Source organism: Bufo bufo, chromosome 1 (genome assembly GCF_905171765.1).
Source record: "Bufo bufo chromosome 1, aBufBuf1.1, whole genome shotgun sequence".
Taxonomy (NCBI): domain Eukaryota; kingdom Metazoa; phylum Chordata; class Amphibia; order Anura; family Bufonidae; genus Bufo; species Bufo bufo.
In genome coordinates, this window is record NC_053389.1 from 665,190,841 (window position 1) to 665,203,810 (window position 12,970).

Sequence of the window (12,970 nt, forward strand, 5' to 3'; positions counted from 1 at the left end):
TCCCTCCCCGTTGAAAAAATAGAGAAATATAATTTCTCTTTATATATATATATATATATATATATATATATTTATTAAGGACGTATGTATGTTCCACGATCACTCAAAAACGCAACCATCGATTTCAACCAAACGTGGTATACTTTCACACTAGCGTTGTTTAATCCGGCGTTCAATTCCGACACCGGAACTGCCCGCCGGATCCGGAAAAACGTGTGAAAACGGATTACATTTGAATCCTGATCAGGATTTTGATCACAATGAAAAAATGCATTGGAAAAAACAAATCCGCCATTTATGGACTTTAACTTTTTTTTTACATTTTTCGGGTTTAACATGCAAAAGCCGGATCCGGTTTGACTGAACACACAGCGCGTTAATGCAAGTCAATGGGAAAAAGACCGGATCCGGCGTTCAGTCAAAGTGTTCAGGATTTTTGACCGGAGGTAAAAATACAACATGCTACGTTTTTCTGAAAAGCCTGATCAGTCAAAAAGACTGAACTGAAGACATCCTGATGCATCCTGAACGGATTACTCTCCATTCAGAATGCATTAGGATAAAACTGATCAGTTCTTTTCCGGATTTGAATCCCTAGGACGGAACTCAGCGCCGGAAAAGAAAAACCCTAGTGTGAAAGTACCCTAAGTTATATTACATGTGTGCTTTCACTGTATCTATAATCTGTCTACTAGCAGAATTATACAGCTCTGCACGGGTCTGTTTATTGGTTGTGTGTGGATGTTTAAAAACTTTGCTTGCTACTGATATAAAGCCAACATATCCAATAAAGTAAAACATTTTGTACAAAATACAAAAAATTGTATTATAAGATTGTGATTATTTAATTTAACATAAAACATTAAATTATTAATCAGCTCAACAATTTCAATAATTGTATAACATTAGTAATGAAAAGGCACAAAGCATTCTAATCTGTTAGCATGGCATTGTGCCTTGTTAATTGTCATCACAAAAGACAGTCAGACAGAAAACCGCAGTCTCTTAAAATGCAAGGTTAATGCTTGTCATAGTGGATTAGAGGGATCTAAAGAACAAACACATCTTAATTCTGAGAACAGCCAGTCAGTATTGTACCTCAGTCACATGAGGCATGGGTTGTTTGACACAGGTTCCAATGCAAAGTCACAGTGCATCTACATTTCTTAACAATATTATCGGAGCTCCACCTTTCAATTCTTAGGATTCCAGTTGGTTCCAATGAGTTCAAAAACTCAACAGGTTATTCTATATTGATAGCAGTGTATGTGAAAATTTGTCCAGATATCCCTCTCAAAGTGTGAGCATTGCATTCACTGCATAGTTCCTGGGAGCCAAAATTGGTTGTTCGCAAAGCCAAGGAGACAAATTCATACATAGGTTTTATCATATTATTCACTACCATGTATTTGCACAAAATTTGGGTCCATCATCACAGCACAATATAATAGATAAGGTTTTAAGTGTCTACTTTTGATTATGTGACCCCTGTGGTTGATCCTTTAATGAAATGCTTAACTTATTAAATTATTAAGTAATAGCTTTAAATACCATAGTATTGAGATGTTGGAACATTGCCCACTTTCAAGATGGCGTCTCACGTTTATGTGGCCATATAGAACATCCATTTCTAAGATGGCGTCCTTTGGGTCCGTGTAGTCATGTGGGTGTAATGCATGGTATTGGGATGCTGGCGGATTGCCCAGCTCCAGTATGGCGTTTCCATCCATGTGGTCATAGGGAAGCGGGACCTGCCGTTGATTGGCAGGTGCCGCAACTGCTTTGTCCTCGATTCCACATGCAGTGGGGGTGGAGATGACGCAACGTCTGAGATCACATGTCCGAGATTTTGGATGTGATTTTTAGGAGATATCGCGTTATTTTCACCGCCATCTTGGGAGACGCCACTTGCGGCGGTATACATCTTGCCTCTAAATTGAGATGTCACAGGTGAATGGAGACATGGTCATCAAAAGGGAGGGATAATCTGTACCCTATGGGATATATAAAGTGAGGGTATGGGTCGAACGGACACGCCCCCTAGAGGAAGCAAGGCAAAACGGACATCGCGGTTGTGGGCCCCCCAGGCACTCGGTCTGTATTTTACTTATCCAGTGTGTATTTGTTTATCTATTTTTCCGTTTATTTATTTTTATGTGATCGAATCCATTACAGGGGCTGTATATAAGATTCCATATTAGGTGGTTATGATATAGATTGTCATCTGGATAACTTATTGCCCATATGTATTACTACCCCATTAATCCATGTAAGGGGATTTAGTTTATGGGTTTGCACAGACCTAGATTCTGGTTGGGGCACCATTTCACATAGCGCTCATCTGCCCTGCAATTTGTAATTGATTTTATCTAATAAATGTATGTCTAATTTTGATATAATACAATAAAGTATGCATTTCAACTATATGTGTGGTTTTGTTAAGTTTGGTGCGGTATACATTGTTATCACACATTATCATCTGTACTACTGTTTGGTGGTCTCACATTACCATCACTGAGTTGGCTGCTTCTAATCTGTAGCAGCACCTGCGAAAATTGCCATGCAGTATCAGGGCCAAAAGTAAGTGCACGTATGTCGTAATAAGTGTAGGTCTCTTATCAAAGTGGTGAAGCTTTCAGCTCATCAGCTACTAATGCCTCTTTGCATGATCAGCAACTGCAAATAGATGTTACCTCCCTAGCTGACACCATTCAGTAGAGCCACAGCAATGCCAGATAAGGCAGTTGCAAGAGCAATTTCACTGGCACTTTGCAAGAATAATTAGAAACGTTTCTCCTGTTCCTCAAGGAGCATCCAGGAAGTAGATTCCTCCTCTGGTGTTGCTTAGAATATCTCTAAAAAGTGTTTCATAAACTTTCTTTTGTTCGGATCAAATAATTTGCAGCAATATATTGTCTTGGTTGGTCAAGGTAATACGGTAAGTCGCTTTTTCTGAGACATTCATGGCTCACTTGATGACCAGCAGCACTCCAGGAAATTAAAGGCAAACGGTGGTTTATTAGACCCAAAGTCAAGCGACGTTTCGACAGCTTGTTGCTGTCTTTGTCAAGCTTGACAAAGACAGCAACAAGCTGTCGAAACGTCGCTTGACTTTGGGTCTAATAAACCACCGTTTGCCTTTAATTTCCTGGAGTGCTGCTGGCTATTTTTTACTTTTAGCTCATTGGACCTAGGTGCTGGTCCATATTTGCCGGACGTGCACCCCTTGTTTATACAGTGTGCTGCCTCCTCATTTTTTCAAATTTCACTTGATGACCATGTAGATGTAGTGATTACAAATCAAACATTGACACATGTAAACCGGTCATTTGCAGTACCATTGTCTTCCAAAAAGTGCCTGTTTCTCTATTTTGAGGAGTCAACTGCAGCAAGTCATTTGGATCATTCCCAGAGCTCCTGAGGTTTGCAAGGGTGGCAGCATGTGAGAACGATTGCAAACAGCTCTCTGGTTTTGACAGACAATTTGCCTATCATGGCCTCCTGAAGGCAATCATGCCATTGTTGGTCACTCTTGAGCAAGTCTATAGCATATTACTTTATATGAGCAACAGAGTATTGTTGACCATCATGAGTGCTTCAAAGGATGTTTGACCTTAAACAGGATGAAGCAGCATAAAAGCACTCTTCCAAGTTAGGATGAACAGTGTCTCCCAAGCTTATTAGCAGCAATAGCATCTTTGCCTGGAATGTGTGTGCCTTGTTTGCAAGATTGCCATGTTGGAAACTTGACATAGAGCAGCGTCCTTGCAAATGCATCCCTCTGACACAGTTCAAAAAAGTACTGTCAGACTTGTTCTAGACAGATTCTGAGCTAATTGTGCTACCGTGTCAGTAATGAATACACTATCTGTTCATTTTCCAAGAAAGCAGAGAAATGTTGAACCATCGGATGTCATTTGTGAATGGGGAATCTGAAAATTTGGCAGAAATCTTCGTTGCTACCTATGCAGTGGCCACGTTCATACTGTTGAATTTCATCTGCAATAGTTTCACCATTTGTAATTGCAAAAATTGACTGAACTTTTGTAATTCACAGGTATACCTGATCACAGATACTGAACTGCAGGACTCCACACTGATGCGGTCATGAAATACCTTCCAGGGAAGTGGCGTATATAGGACAACAAATCTGTTGTCGACTTCAACATTGGCCATGCGCACAAACTACCGACCATTTTTGAGGGTCAGCACTTTGACCCTTTTGACGAATGAGAAACTATCTTTGCCAGGCTTTCCACATCGATACAGTGGGTAGCCTGCCTTGGGTATTAATTTTGGCATTTTCCCTAGGCTATGCAGCCTGTATTCCAATAACCTGGTCCACAGGGGCCATGAATCATGTGCTTGGTGGTTAAGCCACAATAAATTGTGCGAGTATGGCAATCCTTGCTTTTGCCATTCTATCATCTAACACCAACACTGGGGTTCTCCAAAAACACAACCGTTGGTGAGAAAGTCTATTAGCTTGGTCACTTTTAGCTGAAAGACTTGTGAAATTAAGTCATAGCACATAATTTTGCCCTCACTGGGGAATTGCATGATCTTAATTTCTGACCAGTCTGGATTGCATGTAAAAGTAGTGAAGAGGTATGTTTGCAGACATATGTCATGCAACTTTGGGCATACTTGTCCATGTGCCTTGGGCTTCAGATAAAGGAAGTAGGCAGACTGACCTGTCGACCAAAAATGTCAGGTCTAGTATCAGTGTAAATTGCATCCAGCAGGTGTCACGGTGGGGAGTGGGGGAAACCCCCCACTGTACAATGTGGACCCGGTGGAAAAACAACTAGGCCATAGGCTGGGATAAGGGAGCAGGTCACCTCCTATTGCATCCCTAAATCCTAGCCCTGACCTCCTAACTGTATGAGCAAACCCTAATGGTGGGAGGGCTCATACCCGGAACCTCGGGCCCTACTAACCCTAGAGATCCCTGGTAATAATGTCAGGGCTAGGAGATGACCTGTTCATCCATGACACCGATGAACCGGAGTCTCCAGCAGGCCTAGCAACAAGAAAGGAGCAGACAGTAGCATAAACCAGATTGGCAGGTAAGCACCCAGCGCAAACAACACACACTGGAACAGCAGCACTTACCTGCCACAACAACTGGAAGAAACAACAACTGCTACCTACTAGTGGTTCCCCCTCCGGGAAACCCTGGAGCTCACTTCCGCAGGCAGGTGGTTAACATGGTTTCCCCTCTGGGGAACCAAGGAGCACCCTCACCGGAGGCACAACACACAAGGAAATGCCTTGCATACATGCTGGACAAAACACCAGACATGAAACTACAAGATGTACACCACACCCTGAACATAAACCCACACCAAACTTCAACATAGGTAAGGTAGGGAACATGGAGGATACATAAAGGATGACAATCTATGTCCAACAAGGTGGCCCTCAAACTGGACAGATGGTAAGGTCCAGGATGGCAGCATAACTCCAGCTCTACAAGAAGCTGAAAGGGACACTGTCACCTGGATTTTACTTACTGAGCTAATAACATCACCACATCAGTCTCCACGATTTACATTAAAATATACTAGTATTACTGCCCTGTGTATTTTTTGTCTATAAAATCTGTTTTATTAATATGCAAAGTACCTCAATAAGGAACCCAAGAGGACGTCCCTCCAGCAGTTGGAGCTCAGCCTCGCCCATTACTTCGGAGTCCAGCACCGCCCCACTGCTAATTTATTCACTCCTCTTCGCCGACATAATGTTTGTGCAGCGCTCGTAATCCCACGCATGCGCCTTGGATACACATGTCAGCACCCGCGCGGTGTCCTGGCATCGGCCTCACAGAAGTCATTGCGCATGCGCCAGCTTCGCTTGACCCGGAAAGGAAGAGCGGAGCGGCGCGACTTGCTGGGCGGACGGAGTAGCAGGAGCTCTGGAAAATCCAATTACCGTTGAGTAATCATAATTTTTCCCTTCACCCATGACAGCATCTTAAGTGATTTACCAGAGGAAAATTTTTAGGGTGGGAGAGCCGAAAGAAGCACCTTTTCCCCACAGGAAGAATCAGAAGATGAGTTCAAATCAAGCCGATGGTGCTTAAAAAAAGGTTGAAGGAGAAGACCAGGTAGCCGCCCTTCAAATATCCTCTATGGAAAGCGAGGATCTTTCTCCCCAGGAGGTAGCAACTACCCTGGTAGAATATGCTTTTAGACCCATCGGAGGAGATAAACCAGATGAAGAATAGACCAAAGAAATGGCAGAAACAATCCATCTAGCAATGGAACCTTTGGTGGCAGCTTTTCCCTTATTCACTCCATGGAAGAGGACAAAGAGTGAAGAACATTTTTGCCAGCTTTCAGTGCGAGACAGATAAATAAATCAAGGCTCTTCTTACATCCAAGCAATGAAGTGACCTTTCTTCTTCCAACCTCGGGTTCTTCAAAAGGGTAGGAAGGACAATTTCCTGGGACCTATGGAAACTGGAAGACACTTTTGGAAGAAATGCTGGATCACGACGAATCAACACCTTGTCTTCCAAAATAGTGGTGTATGGAAGGTTAATGGATATGGCTTGGATTTCACTAACCCTTGGAGCTGAAGTTACTGCTACTAGAAGACATAATTTCAAGGTAATACATGTAATGATGCTGACATCCCACGGTTCAAATGGTGGCTGTGTCAAGGCCTTTAACACTAGGTTCAGGTCCCATGGAGGGGGTTTATGAGAAGTTAGCGGGGTGGATCCGCTTACTGCTCTAAAGAATCTTGAAACCCACGGGCATCCTGCAATATCCTGATTGAACAAAGCAGAAAGAGCCAAGACCTGAACTTTTAAGGTACTACCTGCAAGACCTAGCTCTAATCCCTTTTGAAGAAATTCTAAAACTAGGCGAATGGGAGCAGAGGAGGGAATTTCTTTAAACTGGATACCTGAAAACTCCAAAATTTTTTGCCAAACCCTAGCATAAATGGCCACCGTCACCATTTTCCTACCCTTTTCCTTAAGAATAGTAGAGATCAAGGCGTCAGAAAACTCTTCCTACCTAGTAAGTACCTTTCAAGTTCCAGGCAGTCAGATGGAGATTTTTTATGCCGGGGTGAAATATTGGACCCTGGTTCAATAGGTTCCGGATCTCTGGAAGTACCCAAGGGTCAGAGACCGACATGATCCAAAGCCACGTGAACCATGATCTCCAAAGTCTGCCTGTCCATTTTCCAGCCCCTTGATATGTACCGCTGAGATTGAAGCACACTGTTTTTCTGCTAACAAGAGGATTTTCTGAGCTTCCTGCATCAGAGTCTTGCATTTTGTAACACCTTGTCTGTTCAGATAAGAGACCACCGTTTTGTTGTCCGTCATAATTCTGAGATTCTTTCCTCTTATTTTCAGAAGGCCCGACCTCATTGCCAGACCTACTGCTGCCAGTTCTTTTAGGTTGGAGGAGCTCCCTTTTTGGTCATCCCACCAAAGACCTTGAAGGGAAATTTCCTGAATGTGAGCCCCCCACCCCCAGGGACTTGCATCCGTGGTTAGACATACCAGGTCTTCTAACTTCCATGGAACTCCCTGAGTTTTTTTTCTTTCTAATCACCATCCTAAGCTCAGGAGTGTTTGGTCCGAGATTCTTATTTTTGGATTCTAGGGAGTTGTGGATTTCCCACTGGAGTACCCTTGAGTGAAGCTGTGCCCATCTTACTGCCGAAATACATGACGTGAGGGATCCCAAGATAGACATTCCTTTCCTCATAGAAACTACTGGGTTTCTGGTCAGATCTCTGATTCTTTCCTGAATATGTCTGACCATTTCTTCTGGCAACATACATTTCTGGGAGGATGAGTTTAGAATCAATCCCCAAAAAGTCTGAGGCCTTGACTTTTCTAGGTTTAAAACCCAGCCTAACCTGTCCAGAATTTCTAAAACTGCTCTTCCACAGGCCTCCTCTGTTTTTTCTACTATTAAAAAATCGTCCAGGTAGGGTATAAAAAGAATATATTTTTCTCTTATATGAGCCGCCATTTTTATTTTTTTTATTTGTAGGAACCGATTTAACTTTTTTAAGTTTATTATCGTTCTGAAAGAACCATCTGTTTTGTTGTTTACTAGAAACAGAGGAGAGTAAAACCCCTCTCCTTCTCCTTTTGAGACAGAAACTAAAATAGATTTTTTGATTAATCTTAATACTTCTTCTTTCATAGCTGATTTTCCTTGAGCCGAAGTCTGAGCTTTTGTCACTAGGAATTTTACCGGAGGGACCATACGAAATTCTAGTTTTAGATTGGTGAGAATCGTGTCTAGAATCCACGAGTTGCAAGAAATCTGAGACCAGGCAGGAAAAAAAGAGTTTTAATCTGCCTCCTACCTGACCTCTGGCGCCATTGCTGATCTTGTTTCTTTTTGTCTGCAAAGGGCTGGTTGAAAAAATAATTTCTTCGGGTTCTAAATCTATCCTGCCTTGATTTTTTTGTCTCCTTCTCTGTTGTTCCTAAAGGGACGAAAAGGACGGCTAAATCTATTCCTCGCGCAGAAGGAACCCTGAAACCCTGCAAATTTTTTCTTTTTATCCGCAGCTTTGTCTAGTAGGTGATCTAGAGCCAGCCCAAAAAGGTATTCTCCTTAACATGGAACACCACATAACTTGTTTTTTGATGGGAAGTCACCAACCCAGTTTTTTAGCCAGTGCGCTCTACAGGCAGAAGAAGAAGGGAGGAGAGTGTCCGCCCTTTTATTCTGCAGGTTTTCTGTCTATGGGGACGGATCCTCTCTCTCGTGGTGCCGTCGTGGGTGAAGGAAAAAATTTGATCATTTGCAGCAACACCTGCTACTTCCACAATTTGCATAATCTTACAGCTTGTCCTTCTTGGTGTTGCAATTTGAATGTTAAGGAGTGTATATATTTTATATACATACACATTACTGACCACTTGGTACCAAGCTGGGCAAGAAAAGGGGGCAGCTGTGTGTGGTTGTGTCCTCTATGCAGTTGTATCTTTATGTAATGTATATTGCTTTGTCCATGTAATGATTATATTGCTTTGTCTATGTAATGTGCAAACATTGTTATATATAGGTATCTCCGAGGGTTGAATGTTATTAGTAAGGTGGATGAAGGACTGGAGAGGGTGTATATGATACACAAAATATTGTGGTTGTATAGGAAACAAAGACAAGAGCCTAGGAACAGTATAATGGGATAGAATATGGATATATACCTGTATAATTCTCCCATTTCCAACAGAAATCTCTCCGCTTTTAATGTAACTTGATAATTTTATACTAGATCATATATTATAAAGATCGGGGGTCGTTATAGATATGGCAAAAATTATGTATAGTATTTTTTTTTTTTTACTTTTTCCAACTTGAACGTACTGAAAACGGTATGGTACAGCTTGTATAATACACTGATATTAATCTATTGTAGTGTATTATACCCGTTGTTTATTGTTTGTTTTGTTACCCTAAAAAGTACCACACCTCTCCACAGGGTGTGTCTGCTTAAGATGATCTGCAATACCAAAAAAGCAATCATGTTTTTTTAATCCTGAAAACCCCCATTGAATGGAATCAGTCAGCTCCAAAACACCCTAAAACTAGAGTAAGGCGAGTCCAGTTATGCAATTATCATTTTCATAACTAGCTTGCATTCAGACAGTGTGCTTCCACAAACCAGCATGAAAATGCATTGACAGGACTCCTCCGAGTCCTCTCCATGATGTAGTATGAGAATGAAGATACAAAATTTAAAAAACTGGTCTATGCATCACTTACACTATGTATATATTTGTTGTGTCCACCCAGCTACTTCAGGCCAAAAGCCAGACATGACTGATACAGTCAGGTCCATAAATATTGGGACATCAACACAGTTGTAACATTTTTGGCTCTATTCACCACCACAATGGATTTGAAATGAAACAAAAGATGTGCTTTAACTGCTGACTGTCAGCTTTAATTTGAGGGTATTTACATCCAAATCAGGTGAACGATGTAGGAATTACAACAGTTTGCATATGTGCCTCCCACTTGTTAAGGGGCCAAAAGTAATGGGACAATTGACTTCTCAGCTGTTCCATGGCCAGATGTGTGTTATTCCGTCATTATCCCAATGAGCAGATAAAAAGTCCCGAGTTCATTTCAAGTGTGCTATTTGCATTTGGAATCTGTTGCTGTCAACTATCAAGATGAGATCCAAAGAGCTGTCACTATCAGTGAAGCAAGCCATCATTAGGCTGAAAAAACAAAACCAACCCATCAGAGAGATAGCAAAAACATTAGGCGTGGCCAAAACAACTGTTTGGAACATTCTTAAAAAGAAGGAACGCATCGGTGAGCTCAGCAACACTAAAAGACCCGGAAGACCACGGAAAACAACTGTGGTGGATGACCGAAGAATTCTTTCCCTGGTGAAAAAAACACCCTTTACAACAGTTGGCCAGATCAAGAACACTCCAGGAGGTAGGTGTATGTGTGTCAAAGTCAACAATCAAGAGAGGACTTCACCAGAGTGTATACAGAGGGTTCACCACAAGATGTAAACTATTGGTGAGCCTCAAAAACAGGAAGGCCAGATTAGAGTTTTTCAAACGACATCTAAAAAAGCCTTCACAGTTCTGGAACAACATCCTATGGACAGATGAGACCAAGATCAACTTGTACCAGAGTGATGGGAAGAGAAGAGTATGGAGAAGGAAAGAAACTGCTCATGATCCTAAGCATACCACCTCATCAGTGAAGCATGGTGGTGGTAGTGTCATGGCGTGGGCATGTATGGCTGCCAATGGAACTGGTTCTCTTGTATTTATTGATGATGTGACTGCTGACAAAAGCAGCAGGATGAATTCTGAAGTGTTTCGGGCAATATTATCTGCTCATATTCAGCCAAATGCTTCAGAACTCATTGGACGGCGCTTCACAGTGCAGATGGACAATGACCCAAAGCATACTGCAAAAGCAACCAAAGAGTTTTTTAAGGGAAAGAAGTGGAATGTTATGCAATGGCCAAGTCAATCCCCTGACCTGAATCCGATTGAGCATGCATTTCACTTGCTGAAGGCAAAACTGAAGGGAAAATGCCCCAAGAACAAGCAGGAACTGAAGACAGTTGCAGTAGAGGCCTGGCAGAGCATCACCAGGGATGAAACCCAGCGTCTGGTGATGTCTATGCGTTCCAGACTTCAGGCTGTAATTGACTGCAAAGGATTTGCAACCAAGTATTAAAAAGTGAAAGAGTGATTTATGATTATTATTCTGCCCCATTACTTTTGGTCCCTTAACAAGTGGGAGGCACATATGCAAACTGTTGTAATTCCTACACTGTTCACCTGATTTGGATGTAAATACCCTCAAATTAAAGCTGACAGTCTGCAGTTAAAGAACATCTTGTTTGTTTCATTTCAAATCCATTGTGGTGGTGTATAGAGCCAAAAATGTTAGAATTGTCGATGTCCCAATATTTATGGACCTGACTGTATATGTGCACAGCACTTCAGTACATAGATCCGGCATCTATACACTGATAGCACAGGACAGGAAAATGCTACATGCAGTGTTTTTATGTCCGACGTTGACATAAGTGATCAACAATCCCATAGAAAACCATAGAATCAGTTCAAGCTTCAGTTCCCCTCTAGCATTTTCTGCTTCACATGAGAGGGGAACTGAACCGGATCACCAGATCTATGTGGAGCTGGCCTTACTCTAGTTTGGGAGGGGGTGCTTCAGAGCTGACCGAATCCCTTGAAATCTATGCACATTCTTGGCTTATGAGTTCAGTGGCCAGAAGGAGTCAATCATTGACAGTTGTATTAGCATGACTACAGACATGTCAATCAACAAGTAAGACTTCCCACTGGACTCATAACAGGCTACATGCAGATAAGGGTACTTTCACACTTGTGTTTTTCTTTTCCGGCGCCGAGTTCCATCAAAGGGGCTCAATGCCGGAAAAGAACTGATCAGTTTCTCCCCCATGCATTCTGAATGGAGAGAAATCAGTTCAGGATGTCTTCAGTTCAGTCACTGCATGCTGCGGTATTATCTCCATCCAAAATGCCTGATTAGTTTCCGGAATGCCGGATCCAGCATTAATGTACATTGACATGTATTAGTGCCGGATACGGCATTGAGAAACAGCTAAAGGACGGATTCGTCCTTCCGGTCTGCGCATGCGTCTATCTGCATGACAAGCGGAGAGACGGATCCGTTCTTGCAATGCATTTGTGAGACGGATCCGCATCCATCTCACAAATGCTTTCAGTCACATCCAGATCGGCGGATCCGGCGGGCAGTTCCGACGACGGAACTGCTTGCCGGAATACACTGCCGCAAGTGTGAAAGTAGCCTAAAGCAGCAGGTTACCCTTTAAAGAAAAGTTTACAGTGAATATTGATCTGTTTGTATATGATGCACATATGGGTGAAAACTACTGCTAAATCCATCAGTTTTACAACAATCTGGCAGCACAAGCAGATCGTTATGTCCGTATTCACAGGGTCAGAAGATGGCCGTTCTCCTTTGTGGTATTTTAAGGCAAGAAGTGCATTTATAAACAGAATTCCTGCCCCCTACGAGGGGTCTTAAAGACCAGAGCTGTGCAGGTATAGCCAAGTCTACTTTCACACTCGCGTTTTGGCTTTCCTTTGCGAGATCCGTTCTGGGCTCTCACAAGCGGTCCAAAACAGATCAGTTTGCATTCTAATACATAAGGATCTGCTCAGAATGCATCAGTTCAGTCTCCATTCCGCTTTGGAGACTGACACCAAAACGCTTGGTGTCAGTCTGATGAAACTGAGCCAAACGGATCCATCCTGGCACACAATGTAAGTCAATGGGGACGGATCTGTTTTCATTGACACAATAGAAAACGGATCCGTCCTCCATTGACTTCCAATGGTGTTCAAGATGGATCTGCCTTGGCTATGTTAAAGATAATACAAATGGATCTCTTCTGAACGGAAGCAGACGGTTGTATTATCTGAACGGAT